Here is a 20582-nt window from a genome sequence, read left to right on the forward strand (position 1 = left end):
GAAAGGAAAGGAAAGGAAAGGAAAGGAAAGGAAAGGAAAGGAAAGGATCAGAACTCGGTTTTATCCCTAACTTGTTCAAATTCGGATGGATCATCTGAACTTCATATACATGAAAACCCTCGCATGTAGTTATGGTATTGGAATCTTAACTGTCACTCTTTTTTTTTTTTTTTGACAGGATATCATATAATTAATTGAACAACTGCAGAAATGAAAATACTGTCTTTCTTGAGAATATGTATTTAGTGCCACAAGGAATACCAAGATTTTAACGTTTCATACAAACAGTATTTTTTTATTATTATTATTATTTTTTTCTTCAGACATTGTGTTTACTTGGCTTTTTCTCTCAGCTAGTTTTAAAGGCTTTTGATTCAAATAGGCTGCCTCAATAGACAGGCTTCCAGAGTACTTCTTTACTGTTATTTCTGAAAAACATTTTTCCGCATGCATCATGTATTGGTATAACTCTGTGTACTTCTGTTGGCCTGCAAGTGCCTGAAAACCCTAATAAAAAGAAGGTCCCACATTGCACCAAGTGCTGTACAAATATGAAACAAAATGATGGACTTTGCTTAGCAGATTATATGCATTAAGTAACAAGGAGACACGTACATACCACTTTTCTTCCATGGAAACTGAAGCACCTCACAGAAAATATTAAAAAAAAAAAAAAAAAAAAAAAGAGTTATCTCTATTTTGAATAGAATTAAACCAATGTAGAAATTCAGTGATTCAGAGCAATTTCATACAGCAAGTCAGTGGTGAAACTAATTAAGAGCCAGAGCAAGCTAACTTGTATGCAGTTTCCCATTAATTTTAGCTCATAAAATGTGTCAGATCTGAGGGCTAAGGTTTTGGGTTTTGTATGGCAGTATTTCCCACTCCCTTTGTTTCTTTTCTTTTATACCCACATCAATGACCTGCACCCTTCCTTTATATTGGTAAGAAAACATTGAAGGACTGATTTTTCTTCCTGTTTTGAAATATCTTATCAGAATTAGCAAAACTCTTTGCTATTGTAGACTGAACCTAAGTAATTCTCCATAGACATATTTAAAAGCATTTCCGAAGACTGAGTAGCATTGGCAAGGAAGGGAAGGGTCCCTATATATGGTCAGAAGTAGGCTTCTTACTTCAGGGCCTTGTGCTGCTGCCTTCACCTAGGCCAGCCTGGAGGGCAGAACTCAGGTGCAGGTTGGGATAGGGGATGTAGTGATACTGTCTTGTTTTTTTTCTTCCCATTCAGTTATGGGGGGATATGGAAAGGGATGGAGGTTTGTTTTGTTTGTTTGTTGTTGGTTTTTTTTAGAGGGGTTTTGTTCTCCATGTTTGGTTTCCAAAGTAAATTGGTAATGCCCCGTGCCTCCCTGGGGCCTATGGCCCATCTTTTGCAACCCACTGTAAATCAGGCTGAAAAAACACATAAATAGGAGTCCAAAGTTTATTTCCTTGGGGTAAACCCTGCAGTGGAAATCTCACATGGGCTAAAATGTGTCTCAGGAGGGTATGGCCACGTGCTGGGGAGTGACCGTCCAGCAGGGAGGTAGGTGTACAGCCATTCATGTTGGATTCCATCCTGTCCTTGGGTGAGGCTTTTGGGCTACCTCTGAAGCCTACAGGTTTTCAGGCCATGGTCTAACCCACCCATGCTGCAGCATTGCTCCACTTCCTCAAACTTCTTCAAGGGCACAGGACACACTTACATTTCTAACACTAGTCCTACACCAAGCTGCATTCTCTGAATGGGATCTTAATGCTTGCCTTTTGCTGTCAGGGTGGCATAAGGGGCCTTCATGCAACTGCAAGAATCAGTATTTTGTCAATTTAAATAAAAAAAAAATCTCTCTGGCACATTCCATCCATCTGGTGAAGCTGTTTATTGCACAACTTTGATGGATGCTTCAGTGTATGAAAGGAGGAACAAATCCCTGACCTCCATAAGGGTAAAGCCCTGACCTAAAGCATGATAAATGAGACACAGATTGGAGAAGTCTAAGTGAGTTGCGCATCTGCCTCCATGAGTAGCTTCACAGGTGCTTCATCCTTCTTTTGAGTGGAGTTTTGCTGGGAAGTCTGTGTACTTGCAGATTCATGCACACACCTCTGCTCTTGAGTTTACTTCCTTCCTTTCCCAAACCCTCCCAAGCTCTCTGCTGTGTGATCTGGGGGAACAGACCTTCTGTACCATACACCGCAATATGATCAGGAGTTTCCATAGTGTGGTTGACACTAGGGAGTTTTATATTCAAATAATTTCCCTTTGTGTTTTCTTTCTTTCTGTAAACATACTTATTTTACTTTCTTGCATCCCTCTATTTGTATTCCCCACCAATTCTTCTTCCAGAAGGGAATGTGTTTAGAATATGAGCTGTCAGATGTCATTAAATATTATCAGGAAACTATGTTGCTATGTTTAAAGAAAATGCATATTTCAGGGCACACTGATCCATAATGTTTGCATATTTAATACATATTTGCATATATGAATCTCCATGCCATTTGGAGCATTGCCAGACAGGGAACTGCCTGAGGAGAGAAAGTAGGCAGCAGAAAGGGAAATGATTCAGTGCCTGATCACCTATCCTGTTCAGTACAATAAAGCTCATTGTTAGCTGGCTTTTCTAAAATGGTGTTGTTAATGCAAGCAAAAGCAGAGCTGATCTGCCATTGTGTTTAAAATAGTTTATATTCTCTACCTGTCAAGTGGAACTTGACAATAAAATAATAATAATATGCACAGTGTCTCGATACAATTATATTAACACCTATTAACTTTTGGTAAACCAAAATTATTTGAATTTCACATTAAATAAAAAAGCATCACAGAGTACATTTAGCAGAAAGTGATGTAAATTATGGAATGGGTCTTTATTGTTACTCCAAAGTGTAAAAAACAGTTAACAGTTTTGCTAAGAATTAAGTCTGACTGTGTATGAAGCTATGTGACATTATTTTGTGCTCATTCTGCTTTTTAAATTTCTCTATTGATCCTGTAATTTAGCAGAGTTAGAAATTAATTATTTTGGTTTTGAAAACAAAAGGTCTTTTTTTTGCTGTTACACATGTTTCTTGTGAATCACAGATGTATCTGTATATATGTATACACTACACGTGAAAGAAAGGTATATATACAAAAGAAGGTAAGCCTTGTAGTTAAGATACATGACCTCAGAGGTAGAATGTTTCTCTTTCTATCTTACTATGGGTATTTTCTGTTTGACCTTAGGGTTAAAAGCTCATGTGGTTAATTTTTATTTTTTTTAATCCAAAAAAAAGTGATCTAAGTTTATGCCTGTCTTGCAGAAACATTGCTTAAAGCAAGTTGCTTCCTCTGGCAGTAAACTGCAGTGTCATATACTGATTGATATTTATTTCATGTATTATCCCTTTGAGAATACTATCAATGTGAAATCAAGTCAGTTAAGAGCGTTCTTCCACAACAGGGATTAAATGACCTTGTTTTGCAACTGTGTGTGATACCTCTGAAATGGGTAGTTTCACTCCTATCAGGGATTACACTGCTGGTTGCATGGCCAGCCAGATCCATAAACTGAAAATCTGACTGAAAACTAAACTGGCAAAAGTCAAAAACAGAAAAAAATAAAACAAAAAATGTCTTGAGCTACATGAGCTCAGCCTTTCTTTAATGCTGGCAGAAGAAAGTGGCAAAAGGGAAGGCAAGAAACTAATTATTTACAATAGTATGTGTTTTTAGGTTTTCTTAAGCTAACCATAAAACTTTAGACAAGCAAACCTTAAGACAAGTATGTTATAGTATTTTATATACTGCAAATACCTATCTGTTAAAGACACCCTGGTCAGTTTTCATGAGCTTGCAGTCACACTGCTTATTTTGTGCGGTCTCTTTTTACTCTCTCTGTTGCTATAGAAAAGACTCATGCAGGTACCGCAGTTGTAAATGAGTGCACAGAAGGTATGGCACAGAAATCATTTCTGAGTGGGGCAATCTGCAGTGGAGTCAATTGTGTTCTGAAGTGTAAAATGCATATTGCATTTCAAGTTGGCCATGAATGAGTGGAAAAAAAAAAATTGCATTTCATGTCAACTTTAAATATGATGGTGACCATTTAAATACAACATTAAATCATGATCTACATCTGGATTAAGAAAGCATATGTTAGATTATTTAAGAAAAAAGATATTGCAGTAGCATGTCTGGCATGTAAGAAACATGTTCATTTTGGTATTTATGTTGCAGTCTTACAGAGCTGGGGTCCTGAGGGATATTTAATGAATACTCCAAAAGAGTTTACAGGCTTCTAAATGTGTAGCAAAGCAGTCCAGGCCTGGTGAAAATGTGTGCAAGATAGCAAAGATAGTTCAGTGTGCATAACTTCTATCCAGTCAACAACAGTGGAAAAAACACATGCAATCAGTGCCTGCTTTCTAAAGGCACAGTGATTCAGCTTTGGTCACATCTGGAGAATTTCACAAGGCATATCAGCACCAGGTGGCCAGTGTGGAGGTTTTGATGGAGTTCAGCATGACATCATGCCTGGGAGGACTGTCTCATGTGGCATCAAGGGCTGAGGCACTCAGCCTCGTCTTACACAAATCCTCCCTATGCTTTGGAATCATTCCTCAGATGGAGGTGAAAGAGGGTGGGAAGCTGCCAACATCTGCATGTTCTGGCATTTTTTTTTCTAATGTCTTCAGGATTCTGTTTCTTGCTTATTTGATTTGTATTTATATATTATGTAATACTGCAATAAAAACATATAGGAAACTCCAGCCAGGCACTGTGTTTTGCATACCCTAATGTGTCTTCCCACCTTGCATGAAATATTCCCCCTGAGCCATAGAAGTTGTTATTCCCAGGACAGGATCAAAACTGAGCTGAAAAGATGGAGCTCATGTTATTCCCACCCCAGTTCTGGGAGGCTTCTCCTGCTGATCTTTGTATTATTGCTGTTTTCAAAGGCTGAACCCCAACATTTTCAAGAAATTGTTCCACACTGCTGAGAAGGTTGCTATGGAAATGAACATCACCAAGAACCTTGCTAAAGAACACTATGTGAGCGGATGGGGGAATTTAAGAAAGTACAGAGTGCAGGAGATTAACATATTTCTTTAAATTTGTGCACAGTTCCTGTGGGCTTCAGAATTTGGCCCACTGGGTAGAGAATGTTTTTGGTTTTGTTTGTTTGTTTGTTTGTTTTTATTATTATTATTTTGGGTTGTGGGTTTTTTTTTTTTTTTTTTTTTTTGAGTCCAGTCTACAGAAATTTAATGCAAATTGAATTAAACAAGGTGCAAGCAAATGATTTTGAAATTGTTCTCCAGGAGTAAGCTTGAATAGACATAAACATCTGTATTGAATTATTCTTGTTAATAATGTCTGGCAGAAAGAAGTGATTATAATGGAACTGAAGAGGTTATTGAAGCATAACACTTTACATGGTTTTTTGGGATAGTTACAGTTTGCCCAAAACCTGAAGCAACTGTGGTGTTCAGAACATTTGGATGGAAAAATATTGCTATGGCAACAAATTACTTTTATATTCACATAAAGCAAAAATAGATCTCTCTCTCCCTTTGTGGGAAGCACATATTTTAAAGTGCATGAAAGATTAAAGGTGATAGGCAGAAACAGCTGCATGAATATATTTTCATTTTTCTTCATTTGGTTTATACATATTTCTGTATAAATCTGAAATGCAGAAATAATTTACAGCTAGAAGCATTTTGCAGCTAGAAAATAGAAACGGCTTAGGAAAGGGGAAAATGTATAATATAGTCAGAACTTAGTTTGATTATAGTGTAGCAACATCAGACTTCAATTGATTAAAACAAAATATTCTCAGTGTCATTCAAAAAGGAGAGAGAGATTCCTTTTCTTCTACGTGTATCTGGAAAGACTAAAATCATTTTGTGTCCATAATTTAAGAAAAAGACAATGTTTTTCATTTTTTGTCAGTCAGATGCTTTGTCACACTCAAGAAATAACCTTAGTGACCTTTATTGATTTCTTCATTTTATTTGTGCGGGTTTATTTTTATTTTTATTCAGAAGGCATGCAGCTTTTACTTTTGCAGGGTGAAGAGCTTCTGGTTTATCTATATGCTGAGGCGTGTGCCATCTGCAAAGGAGTTATAATATGTCTACATTGATATGTAAGGTCTATCCTGAGGTTCCCTCTCAATTACTCTGAACCACGTGAGCTGTCTTACACCATCTGTATCTCTCTTCAGAAAGCACAGCAGAGCGGCCCACATTTTGTGCTTCTTAGCTGCAAAATAGAGGCCTCCTTGGGAGTGGAGTGTGGATGTTGTGGCTCTTTTTCCAGCTGGTCTCTTCATATGGACAGCAAAGAACTATATGGACTACAGAAGTAAGGAATATAAAGGCGTTTCTGGGGCAGTCACTTATGGACTTCCCATTCTGAGACCTTCAGCCTAAACTGAACCACCTGAAGAAAGAGGCAGTTAAGGGGGTGAGCTGGGGTGAGCTGAAAGCGTACTAGTTTTGGGTTGGACTGCCTTGGGGCAAATGTAGAGGTTTATGGCATAGATAGTCTGCAGACTTAGATTTGAGGGCAACTTCAAAACTGACCCAAAGACAGTTCAAGGGGCATCACTTCCCTTTTTAAAATGTCCAGTGCACAAGAGGGCTTGTAAAGGATTTCAAAGTGCCACTAAACTGAAGTTAATATTGTCTATGCTATGAAAGTGGTTGCAGAGAGGAAATTTTAGGGCAGGGAAGGGAAGGCTCTAAATGTAATGGATGTAAAAGGGAGAATGGAACAGTCATTAGGTTATTATGCATCTCTGCAAAACTTCATAAGCTGTTTCTACACTGCTTATTAGGAGAGTGCTCCAGAGCAAAACCTGAATACAAGCCCATTTGGGGCAAGCTGGCTCACATCCCAGTTACTCAGGGTGAGCTCTTCATCAAACTGGCTGACTTCATCCAAGCTATATGATACCTGCACCTCTAGTGGTACCTTTGTAAATGCTTATTTTGTTGATCTCTGCATGTTGAGTTCTGTCTCAGTTGGCTCTGGTATCCCAGTTGACCTAATGCCAGTACAGTCCCAAACATTTAAATTACTGCTGTTGGCTGCATTATTAATACCAGTAGATGTGGTGTCACAGTGTTATGATGAGAATAACCCAAATAAAGAGTTGCATCTTGTTTATTTAAATCTCTGCGGCTAGTTTATCCTGGGTTTGGAAATAAAATTAAATTGAATGGTCTCTATAATGGGACTCAGTCTGGATAAATTTTCAGTAGTTTATATTTTCTGGCATCATTGTCAGAAAACATGTGTTGGACTCCATCCACAGCTACAGTACTTTGAGCACATGAACTAGATATTTAAAACTTGGGTATAACCACACAGTCCAGAATTATGCTTTTGAATGCTATGTTGACATATCCTCAATTACACTGATGCAAACATGATTGCATCAAAGGAACAGAAATGTACTAGAGATATTTTTATACATGCAACCCAGAAAGGGAAGGGAGAGACAAGTCATGTGAACCTTCCTTAATGCAGTCCTCAGAACCACAAGACTCTTGGCTTCTGCAACACTCCCCCCCCCTCCCCCCCCCTCCTCAGTTTTTGTGTATATATCTGCATTTTTGTCCCTTGTGCCATCAATTTGGTTGGACTCACAGATGTCAAATACAAATTTAGCCATGTTACCAGTTTAGAACAAATGGTAAAGACCTTGCATACCTTGCCGTGTCCTGTGTACATTTTTTTTAGAGAAAATTGGGGTAGCACACATTTCTTTTCATTTTTCTGTGTCTTTTTTTTTTCTCTCTAAGAAGAAAAAAGATCAAGGAAAGCATGCAGCATGACAGAGTGCACACATATAACTTAAAACATGTCTGAAGTAATTCATCTCATTTCATAAGGAGAAGTGGGGCAGAATGAAGTACACATCTCTCCCAATCTCATTTTAGTTACTTGGTCCTGTTACTCTCCACCCTTTCTATATGGTTGTTTTTTTATTTTTATTTTATTTTTTGGAATCTTTGAGGTTCTGTTTGGCACTGTTTTCACTTATTTATTTAGTTATTTTTTAAAAATTACTTAAGAATTAATAGAGTTTGATGTGGCTATTTTAACTCTTCTCTCCAAGTGCATTCCAAACAACACTAGAGTATATTAGCAGTGTGTGGAGCAGTGATTCACCAGTGATTCACCGGTGGTCTATCCACCAATGAGAAGTCGAACATGGAAAATATTCACAGGTAATGATTTTTCATATTTTGTCAACCAAAATCTAGTGACTGTTTTATTATTGCAGACATTGCTGTAAATTACCCCTAACATAATGTTATTAATACACCTGTGCATGGTAAGTCTTGTTCCAACATATATCAGTACCATGGAAAACAAGGAATTTTGGAGACAGACTGCAATAGACTTTGACTAGTGTATTCATTTATTTCTCTGTTGTTGCTGTAATCTAACAGAATTGCTGCACAAGTTTGTTTTTTTGTTTTTATTTTGTTTGTTTAAACAACTTCTTGCAGAACAATGAACAAAGGGATTCAGGGATTTATACTTTCCATTATAAATACAGTGCCATTTCCATGACCCTGTTTAGAAGAGTAAAGCTTCTATTTGTCTCCTGCTGATTCTGTCAACATTCACACAGTAAGTTCAGTAGAAATCCCCCAGGTATTCTAGTGTCAGACCACAAAGTCATTTCTGCCTTTTAAAGAAAATACTGTGTTTCAAGGAACAGAGACTTTGGGGAATATTCTTGTGAAGTGGAGACCTGATGTAGCAATGCAGACATAAAGAACTGAAAGGCTGGGCACAGAACCGAGAAGCAAGCAAAATAAAAAGACAAAATGTATATTTATATACCTTCCGAGTTTAGTTACCTTGGTGAAAATATGCAGCAACTCCACAACATCTACAGAATTTCCTGGAATAGCTCAGATTAAAATATGTGCCTGCCTGAAGATAAAACGAGCTGCAATAAAAAAGAATGGAGAAACACTAACCTGTGCTGGCAGAAGATATTCAAAGAGGAAAAATAAATGGGATCATGAGTTTTTCCTTTCTTCTTTTCACAAAAATTAGTCTTTCAGATTAATTCAGACCCACTTAGACAAAGTCAATTATTACAGAATCCAATTACTTATTTCATTTCCTGGTTTCCAAAGGATACACAACTCATGAAATCATGTGGTTCTGTGTGCTACTCACTCCTTTCCCCAGTAATGCTGGCTGAATTTAGCCAAAATGACAGACAGGTGACAGGCTCAAAGGTACCACGTTACATGTACGGGAAATTTGGTGTGTGGTTAGAGGAAAGAAATACAAACCCACCAAGGGACAGGTTATAACCTATAGGTTATCCTTGCACCATTTTGGAAGGCAGTGAGGACTGGCTGTCCCACGTGTCTTTGCTCTCCCCAGGCCCATGGACCTAGATGAGCGTGATGCGCTGGGACATGCGGAGCACCAGAATGGTGAGGTCCTTACAAAATGCAAAGGGGAAAGATGGTTGCTACACACAGAGGTAATAGCTGAAGCATAAAAGAAGACACACTGGAACAAATCACAGAGAAGAGTCAGAAGCAGTGGTAGAGCAGTGGGATGAGAGTGACGTAAGTGTGGCAGAGTACCACTGTGTCTGATACAGTTCAGGCAGAGCTTGCTGCCAGTTTAACTGATCTTAGAGCTTTGTAGACATAATGGTGCAGAGTACTGCTAGAAAGGGTCTGAAGGATGTAAATTGTGCCTCCTTAAAATATGGAGCTGAATTTTATTCTTCAGCATAGAATTGGTGCTGAATTGCTGAAGCTACACAGGAGAGTACCAAGTACCAATTCTAAGGGCCTTGGGTTTTCAGTGGTGTAACTGAGAAGACAGGAATTTTCTCTTTCAAAATATTTAAGATTTTCCAAACTTCAATCTTCCAAAAAAAAATGTATATGTACTGAATATTTTTTTTCTCTAATTGGTTTAACTTTTGAGAGCTGGTATTAATTGAAATTTCACAGTCTTTAGCAATTCTTTTTGTGGCTTTGCAAAAAGGTCTCACACTTTTAAGCTCCGTGTGAAGAAGCCAATGATACCGTATCATCTGGATATGCAGGCATTCAAAGTCCAGATTTCAAATCCCATCACAGCAGAATATTTACTTGTCAGATCTTGTTTTTTTTCAGTGTTGAAATGCATGTAATTTCCTGCAAGGGAGGGTTTGGGACTGTGAGGCCACAGCAGTAATGAAGGGAATTTGTACGGTGGTTGAACTGATAGTGTGAGTGAAAACTCTGCATTGTAAAGTTAACACAATGCCAGCATTAGCATTCAGATGAAATTTAGGCTTCTGTGAAGAGGCTGTCATCCAGTCAATTTGTCAAGATAAAACCTCACTGTGTTCATACACCCTGCAAGTGACTCTGTGGTATTTCAGAGGTAAAGTACAAGCACTTTCTAGCACACTGGTGTGGCTCATCCTTGGTGTGGGGTCCCCTCTTTTCAAAAAGACAACATTTGGTTGTTGGTCCCTGTCTACACAGACTCCTGCCTGTATACTCCACATATAACTGAGCACTGTCTTACCTATTTTTCATGGAGTCATATGACTTTAGGTTTTTTAATCCTGTTAAAAAAAAAAAAAAAAAAAGGAGAGAGAGACAGAGAGAAATACCTTGTAGAAAATCAGAGCTTAATATGGACAGTCTTCAGCCTGCCACTCTGCCAACAGTACTAGTTGTAGCGTGGTTACAGCAACACTGTCAGGGTGCTTAGGGTTGTGGACTGGGGCCCTGTTGTGCAAGGCACTGATAAACCATGAACAAAAGACCTTACAATTAACCGTTGTAGGCTTTTGCTTGTGAATGTGAGTGGCCATGCACCAGGGCCTGGGATTTCCCTAGCATGGTGCAGTGCCCAGTACGGGATAACGATAGCAGTTCAGCTAATGTAGTTCTTGCATTTCCAGTGCAATTGTCCTAATGTTGCATAACTGCATATGAAATAATATTTTATAACCAACTTGAGCAAAGAGCCATGTGCTTATGTCTACCATAAAGGTGGCCTGGACCAGGATTCAAGAGAGAAAATAGGGTTGCTGGCAGGCAAGGGAATGAAGACAAGGGGAAGACAATTCTGAGCCAGCAACCATCTTACTACAGTAACCTAAGTTTTGTCTTCTACTTTGTGGTGTCCAGATTGGTTCTGTACTCATTTCCCTGCTTTCCACTTGGCATACCATATGCCAGGGAGATAGGGACAAGGCTGGGGAGTCACTTACTTGACACTTCTTGCTATCGCCTGCTGACTGCTTTCAATTCAGCGCCTTTGTTCTTCAGCCTGCCCTGGCAGACAGGCACAAGGCAGCCTTGGAAGGGAGTAAGAGGTGGAAAAAACTGGGATTATTGCTTCCTTGAGAGAATTTGTTCAGGGTTTCTTAAGCACTGTGATACAGCAGGAAATAGGGGCAGCTTGCCCCCAGCCAAAAGAGAACGCAGGGTTGTAATGATTTTACTCAGGTTTCTCAGCTGGAGCCCAAGGGACTTCTCATTTTGCCTCCACTGTGTAGAAATGTTCTTCTAAATGGGGGGAGGCAGTGAAAAATAACAGTCCCTGGTAAGCTTGCTGTGATGTACACCCTCAGGTCCTCCTACATGTCGCCCAACTGGAACCCACAGCATGTGCATGGGCAAAGCAAAGCTTGCAAAGTCTTTGCTGAGACTGGGGGGAAATGTGAAAACTGGAACACAGCAGCTACTAAAAATTGTGTTTCTCTGTTGTGTTAGTGTTCTTTGAAGGTGTCTTCAAGCTAGTGCATTAAGAAGAATGAACCAGCATACTTTGGCCTTTTCGAAAGGTTTGATGGAAGTTTTTCACAGGATTAGTTAGTAAACTTAGAAACCGTGGAGTGATAGATGAAGTCTTGTCATGGGTTAAAAACAGGCTATTACGTAGAACAAAATACAGGTGCAGTAATAAACCACCCATTCTAGACAGAGAGATGAGTTCATGGTACGTTGTTGTGGGGTTCATCCAGTGGGCTGGAAAAATGGTAAATGTATCAATAGATTAAATAGGAAGTAGGCAAAATATGCTAGTGGCATAGATATAGAAGTCCAACTAATCAGATATGTAATTGGCTAACAAAGCAGATTAAGCATTTCCATTAAGATTTTAATCTAATTTTTAAATGCAGAATTATCTCTTCTTCAGGTTATATTTGTACATAAGCCAAGCCCTAAAAAAAAAAAAAAAAAAAAAAAAAAAAAAAAAAAAAGACAATCAGTGTGTGCCTGGTCTTCCTATAAGCTGTCTGAACAATTTGGTTTGTCTGGTTAATTTGTTTTGTAAGGGTCTGGATCTGACCACACATAAGCAAACTGTTTTAACCTTCTTCAGAATCACACAAGTGTTTGTAATGGGAAATGGCAAACTACAGGAGTACAGGACAGGAGATTGGAAGTGAGGAAAAAATATGTACCGGGAAAAGGGTTAGACTTCTTTTTGTATTAATATGCTAAATTTAACAGCTGAACAATAACTTCCTCTTTATAGTCGTGACAAGGCTATTGCCTGGCCAACATTGATTAATTTAGAGGACAATTATTTTCCCGTTGGCATCAATGAGATCAGACTAGAGGCCCAGATACTTCTGCGTAGGATTGGTGTCACAGCAGATTTAATAAAGCTGGCATTTATATTCGAGGGAAGAATAGAACAGCAAGATATAGAGAATGCAACACCAAAGTCACACAGAACAGCTAGAAACAAGATAAAAACAGAAAGTATTTCATAAGATAGAACTGAAGTGGCCCACTTTCATAGAAAGGTGGCAAATATTTTTGAAATAGAGGAACCATGTAGTGTGAAAAACACTGTAAAAGGCTCATTTAAAATTAGTAACATTATTTTTAAACAACTAATTTTTTTTCTTTTTAATTTGAAAACAAATATAATATATATTAATACATTACATGTGTCAGTAAGCATATCATTTGACATTTAACATGTGGATGCCTTTTGTAATAGTTAGTACTTTCATTCAGACAGGTAGGGGAGGGAGAGAAAAACTGTACCAAATTTATTCTGATGATAGAGATGATCGCTCCCAGGAATTCTGGAGGAAGAAGAAGATTTTCCTCTTCCTCCCATGGGGCACACAGCTGTCCCAGTGTCACATACAGCAAGGTTTCTGGCATACACTGCAGTCAGAGCCAGACCTCCAGGCAGGAAGCACCTTTGGGCTCTGCCAATGCAGTACTTGCTTTGTTTCTGGGATTAAACCTGGCTCTGCAGAAATGTTTATGAGCCATTACTGACATAATGTGATATAAATTAATCTTGTTTTATCTATTCCAGTTAATGATACTTTAAAAACTGATATTCAGTAGAGAATAACTATGCCTATAAGAATTTTCAATTTTCCAAATGCATAACTTAGAGTTTGTAATTAAGAGAAAGGCACCTTTACTTGCTATGAAATAATTTTTTGGCCTCCCAAGATATGAATTATACAGAGAGATTGAATGTCTTATAATTAAATCTAATTTGCACGCATGCTAGTGCTCTGTACTTGTGGAATCAGATCCATTCATCCTTGTGTTCCATAATCTTTACTGCTAAGAGATAATTGAAGTTTTTGTATAATATAGATAGAAGGGAGGGGTGAAAAAGATAATTCTGCTCTATTTTTTGACTTAGAATGCTGCAAATTGGTTAGTCTCTGTCATCAATTAATTGGCTTTACAGCTGCTTTACTCATTGTTGACTGTGTCCCCACATACTACCACAGCCCCCAATGTCATTCTTGCCATGGGAGATCACTTATATAGTGAGACATAAAGACTTAGGTATGTTGTATTTGCTCAAGCCATGAGGGAAGTACCAAACTGCTTACAGGAGACCCTTATGCAAAAAGGCCAAGCTCTGCTCTCCCTAGAGAGCAGACACAAGGACCCTTCGGATGACTTACAGGTCTGAAATGTCTATTGATGAAAAAAATAAAATAAAATAAAAATCATGTTTTGCTGTAGTTCGCCAGGAGTTTCATCTCCTCAGTGGACTCTGAAAGTTTTATTGACTTATCAGGCTCTTATAGGTCATGATATCAAACACATCCGTCTTTTATAGACATTTTCAATTGTCCTGGATTCATCTAAGAGCTGCTGTAGGAGACAATTCTTCTGAAAAGCATGAATGACTGTTCTAATAGGGGACATATATTTCAGATTCCAGGAAGTTTTAGTATCTGTGTAAGCAGCAAAGGTTTTCCCTTCCCTTAAAAGCTTGCATTGATGTCATCCTGGATGGAGCAGATGCTTTGACATTGAACTTCTCTGATAATTTTGCCATATGAGGAGCTATGGGCCACTTTATTCACCAGCTGGTCATTATTCTATTGTCTTTTGTTACTCCAGTGAAGAGAAAAATGTGGAGAATGATGAGAGATATTCTTTTGCCAAGTTTTCCTTTACTTTCAGCATATAATGTTACTGAATTTTTGGCACCCTGTGTTCTTACCCTACATCTCACTCCTTAGGACAAGGACACCGAATAGGACAGATGGAATAAACAGGAGAATTACTATTCTCTGCCATCAGTTATACTCCTGTTGGGGACACTGATATTTTCCTTTGTCTTAAGAAGAACCTTCTTTGTTTTGACTTTTAAATCCATATTTATTCCAGAATGTACTTCCAACAGAACACTGAATAGTTTTGGATCTCTCTATATTGTTTTATATAAAGCAACAGAGCAATTGTTAGCAAGTTCACTCATAAGAAATAAATTACTCATAACTCCTACAATGTTTTTCTCTTTTCTGTTGTGAAGCTAGTTGTGTTTATTGATTTGTATATTGAAACTCTTTTAGAACTTTCATTTGTCTTTCAAACTTTATGCTCAGGATGCTGTACTGCAATACGACTTGTAACTTTTCATCTTCATGCATCTACTTGCTTCAAATTTCTGCCAACATGGCTGAGATATATTGGTCCTTTTTTTGTAACAGTCCTTCACTAATAAGAAAGAGTTTTCACACAGGTATAAAGGTGTCTTTATGTATCAGTGTTCACATACAAAAACACATGCAAAAACTGACAATTTCTCTTCTGGAAGAGAAGTGCTGTGCCATAATCGTCTAGGAGAGGGTATCAGTTGTCCTACCCTATTCCATTTCTCTTTTTGTCCTACCCTATTCCATTTCTCTTTTTCCTGAAGTTGCCTGGGACAGTGGAGATAAGTCATCCAGAGATGGCAGGTGTCAAACAAAAAATAAGGTGTTAGAAGGAAAGTAGAATGTGAAATCAGATTGCAGCATTATCTACATAGAAAGGGAGGAGATCAATAGGTGAAAAACAGTGAGAATGGTGCAGCTGCCATCCAAGTGAGGCCACCTCAGGAAAAGGCCATGGCTGGCTGAAATGGACTGGGCAAAGAGTGAAGAATTAACAGATGATGATATTAAAGTTTCCTTTTTGATTTTTTTTTTGGGGGGGAGTTAGGAGATTAAATGAGATGAAGACACTGAGCATTCTTCACACAATAGCTGAAGTTTCTGACTGTCTGTGTTGCCTAGAGATATTGTAAACCAACATACTACTGGGGAGGCCATGTCTTTTATGCAGCTTTAAAAAAAAAAAAAAAAAAAAAAAAAAAAAAAAAGGATTTGTTTCTCCCAAGTGTGATGCAGATAATAGAGCTCTAACTTCCCACAATTTCCTCTCCTGTTTTTATCCTGCCTTTTGCCCTTCTTAATATCTTATGTCACTCCCACTCTCTACTCCTCCACAACAAATCAGAGCCATGGCTACTTTACTGCTGAGAACAAATCTCTAAATTTTGTGTATCTTCCATATCTCTCACACACCAAGGCTTTCATAGACTTTAATTCAGTCAGCTTCTTGGCATGAGGGCACAGGACCCTCATGCTTATTAAAAGGGAGGGAACCACTGAATCAGCCCAGGCTTCTGCTGCACAAAATGCTGAAAAATCCCATAAGCTTACTGAGCAAAACATGGTCTTTACCATAGGATAGCACCAGTCACAAGTGAGAGGACAGGATTCTGCTTGGATATTTGCAGTCCTAAGTCTGTGTCTACCTTGCAGTTCAACATTTTTGCCCACTATTATTATGTTAGGTTTTTTGACTTTGGGATAGAGATGAGAACACTTTACAGGTCCATCTTATCCTAAATAATATGCACAATACAAGGTCAGACACACATCACATATCAGTCAGTAATTGGTACAAATTCACATCAGTTTAAGATTTGGCCCGTAGCTTTTTGGCTATTATCTTTTACTATATCCATATCCTGGAAATAACTACAGCTCACTGAACACTTTTAAAACAACTGTAAAACAGGAGTGTAGCAACTGCACTGATGGCTTCAATAAAAATATGTTCAGTGCCAGATTATGAATTCATTAATGCTGGTATAAAGCCAGAGTAATTCTGCTGATATCATTGGCGTTGCTTTGGCATTACATTATCATGACACAGATGAAACCTTAGCTCACAAGTAGTTCCATAGTGCTTTGAAATGTTTATGGATTCCTTTTTGTCTCATTCTCTTTATAACATGTTTGTTTGGTTTGGCTTAAGAAAATAACTTAGGATTTATCCACAGCCCTTCCAGCCTCCCCCCCCCCCCCACACACACACTTTTTTTTTTTTGTTCTGAACTCAGTTGTAGAGGGTTTTGCTTTGTTCTGAAGGCAAAGAAATAGCAAACAAACTGAAATTCTTTGTACTTTATAAGCCAGCAGACAAGAGCTGAAAGGTTTTTAAAATTTTCTCTTTTTCATGCTGAAAGGTGTTGCAAAATGATTATCCGCTTTGTGTGTTCTCATCTCAGCAAGAAAAACCTTGGAGCTGTGCACACCACTATTTGTTGACTGGTTAAATTCTGGAGGCCTGCAGGACTGGAGTCTTGCAAGTCTTGTAGATTTCAAAAGTAATTCTGGTCAGAGGCTTTGTGGCTTTGCATTCAGCATAATTAAAGCAACCACTTGGAATTGTTCTTATATAAGGACCAAAACAATAGGCATTGAGACTTCATTATTGGAAGCAGCTGCAGCAGAGGAAGTCCTGTAGCCAGGGGTAGGTTGGTAAATTCTACTTGGGACATCTTGGTACTGTGATTCAGGTTCTCATTATGTCTTCTGAGGCTGGAAGATATTACACTTTCTTCTTTTCTGCCCCATTTTTCCCTCAAGTATACATTGTATTAACCTTGTGAAATGAAACAGAAATGTTGGAGGACCTACTGTGATCCCACAGCTATTTGTGAGAATAAAACTGGTTGCATATACCACCCTGCAAAACTGTTGATATAAACACTGTAAAACCAGCTTGGGGAGGTTGTAGCTGGAATTCATTATGAAAACTCTTGTCAATTTCGGCAGAGTTGGATTTACCTCTTTCAGTGGCCTTTAGTTGTTTATGATGAAATCCTTCCTACTTAGCTGGGACACAGCTACAGAAACCACATTGCTTGCTTTGAGGTAAAGAAGAGCAAGGAAGAAGGAGGAACAGGTCAGTGTACTCAACAGAACTGCAAGTTGCTTACAGTATCAATGGAGAAAAGCTAATTCCCTTAGAGGCATTCATATTCACATACATGTTATTTTCAATGCTTTCATGTTTCCACTAGTTGTACAGAGTATGTGGACTCTCATTAATTAATATGCTTCTCCAATCACCAGCTCCAAGGGTGCTCCGTTCTGCTTAAACATGGTGTTTGACTGAGTTGCAAGGATGGGAAGTCAAAAGGAAATATGAGGTGTCCTTGGCCACCTGCTGTGGCTGACCCTGCTCTGAGCAATGGGATGGACTCGATGATCTGCAGAGTTGCCTTCCAATCTCAGCTATGCTGTGATTCTGTGACTGTTATTGACAGTGTCCATCATAACCTCGGGAGAGATATTTCTAGGCATCCAACAGTAACTGAGGTTCAGAATTTGGGGTACTTTCCAACTGAACAGGGATTCTTCTCATGTGTGTTCAAAGCATTAAGTAGGGCAGGAAAGTAGGCAGGGTTCTGATTTTGGGGACTTAGGTGGCTTTTATCTACTATAGCCCAGTTCAGATGGGCCCTCTCATAATGTTAGGTCAGACTATACCACTGCACTTTGTGCTTAGTTTTATGTGGGATATTTTTAGATTAGAGTACTAATATGAATTTGAGTAAAGATGGCAGAGCTAAATAAAGATGGGAGAGCTGCACAGCCTTCATTGTCACACTTGTATCTTCTTCAGGATTTCTACAGCATCAGAAATTTAGCACCAATTTTTTAGGGGGACCTAGTCTGTTGGACAACTGTTTCTTCTATGTCCTTACACAAATTAGATTACCCATTTCTCTCCGAGTTTTATCCGTGGATATTGGTTTTGTATTTATGCATGCATTTTTCTTTTCTCTCACTTTCTCACATGCTGCTGGGTAGTCATTATACAATTTTTGGCTTCCTTTTCTGAGCTAAATTCTCCATAGGCATTGTGTAAATGAGTGCTATAGTGCAGAAGAAGCTGGGATAGGGTCAGATGCTTCTGGCGTTTTCGAATGGCTCTTCTAAGCTGGGCTGCTGGGCCATTTCTAAATGGATAAGATGTTTTAATGACAGTCCAAAGTAATGTAAAATCAGGTTATTGACTGCTCTTTCAGAACCTGATGATGCTTCCATATCTGCTTTGATGTTTCATTTTCCCTGTGTTTTCTGCTCTTCATTTTAAAGAAGGTAGTAATAGAGGTGGGGAAAGGGGAAGCTAGTTAAAATGATCTTGAATCAAGAGCTAAGAAATTAACTATTATAATGCCACAACTGCAGCAGTCACAAAATTAAAAACACCATTCCATTTGGCTACAGCCGTGCAACTTAATCCATTTTATTATGCATGCCCCTTGTTTACAACACTGAATTTTTAATGAAGAGAAATTTATTTTACTCCCATCTCTTCTGATCTTTTATCCTCATGAGAGAACAGGAGGCAAGGAGCTCCCATTTCCCCTCAGTGGCAAATGTCCCACCAGCCAAGCTGGACCAAGCTGGGGAGTTACGAAGCAGAGAGGTCCTCATCCACAGCTTAGCTGGCAGGACTCTACATAATCTTCTAAGAGCTGTCAAGATGGAAAAGGAGAGAGACAGTTTTCCATGTGTGCTAATCAAAATTGCAAAATATGGTGATTATGGTAGTACAGATACAAATATTTCTAAGCATACAAATGGCTACTTTGAACAGACTACCATACCTTGCAGACTTACTGCTTGTAAGCAAATGATATGGACTTGCTTGTCTCGAGATGTCATGCCAGGCACCCTGCTACAGAAAAATACCTGGTGCTTGGTTAATTCCAGTGCAAGTGTTAATGGCTGTATGGTCAGGTGGTTTCATCTCTTCTGTTTGTTGGCTACAAATCATAAAGCCTGGTACTCATTTGAATTCAGGGAATTTTCAGAGTTTTTGCAAAAAGATGTGTAGCAGCCACATTTTTCTCTGAAGAGGCCATAGATTGAAAATCTTTAAGAAATTCTCATTGCAACAGTCAGCTAAATGAGCAGTGATCAACGTAGGTGTTCTCTTGACTATATGAATATTTGCCTTTGTTCATAATTTGGTTTTGATTTTTGCTTTTTGTTATTGTTTTTTTCCTTTACACAGAAAGTTATATATTGAAAATTATCTCGCATGAGGTCTCTGTTCCCATCAGTCCCTGAACTGTAAAATGGTGTCATGTAGTGTTTTGTTCAACTGACTAACTGCATCTACATCTATAAAATGATTCAGTCTGCAGTGGCCAGAGGCTCATCTTATTATTTTCTTCCACTTAAATAACTCTTTAAATAAAACACTGAATATGCAGTTCATTGGTTATTGGCTTTTTTCTTTTTCTTTTTTAATAAAATATTATCTTTCTGAGTGTAGTTCATTTCTTCAAGGATGAAATTCTGTATGTAAATATTAGCACAATTAATGGAAATCACATACATAAAACGCAAGGCTGGAAATCTTTCTCCTTTCTGTTCACAGTTACAGTCCAACTCATGCTTGGGGAAGGGAGAAGGGGAAAGATTTCACTGTAACGCAGCTTACATAAATATATAATTTTTAAGGTCCCTGGGGCAGGCAGAGGGAAGCACTAAATTTACAAGAACTCCAGTTTAATACTTTTGATTTTATATTTTCACACAGAATCACACACAGAATCACACAGAATTTCTAGGTTGGAAGAGACCTCAAGATCATCAAGTCCAACCTCTGACCTAACACTAACAGTCCCCAATAACCATATCCCTAAGCTCTACATCTAAACATCTTTTAAAGACCTCCAGGGATGGTGACTCCACCACTTCCCTGGGCAGCCCGTTCCAGTGTCTAACAACCCTTTCGGTAAAGAAGTTCTTCCTAACATCTGACCTAAAGCTCCCCTGGCGCAACTTAAGCCCATTCCCCCTCATCCTGTCACCAGGCACGTGGGAGAACAGACCAACCCCCACCTCGCTACAGCCTCCCTTGAGGTACCTGTAGAGAGCGATAAGGTCACCCCTGAGCCTCCTTTTCTCCAGGCTGAACAAGCCCAGCTCCCTCAGCCACTCCTCGTA

This window comes from Oxyura jamaicensis, chromosome 1, assembly GCF_011077185.1.
Source record: "Oxyura jamaicensis isolate SHBP4307 breed ruddy duck chromosome 1, BPBGC_Ojam_1.0, whole genome shotgun sequence".
In the NCBI taxonomy this organism is placed as follows: domain Eukaryota; kingdom Metazoa; phylum Chordata; class Aves; order Anseriformes; family Anatidae; genus Oxyura; species Oxyura jamaicensis.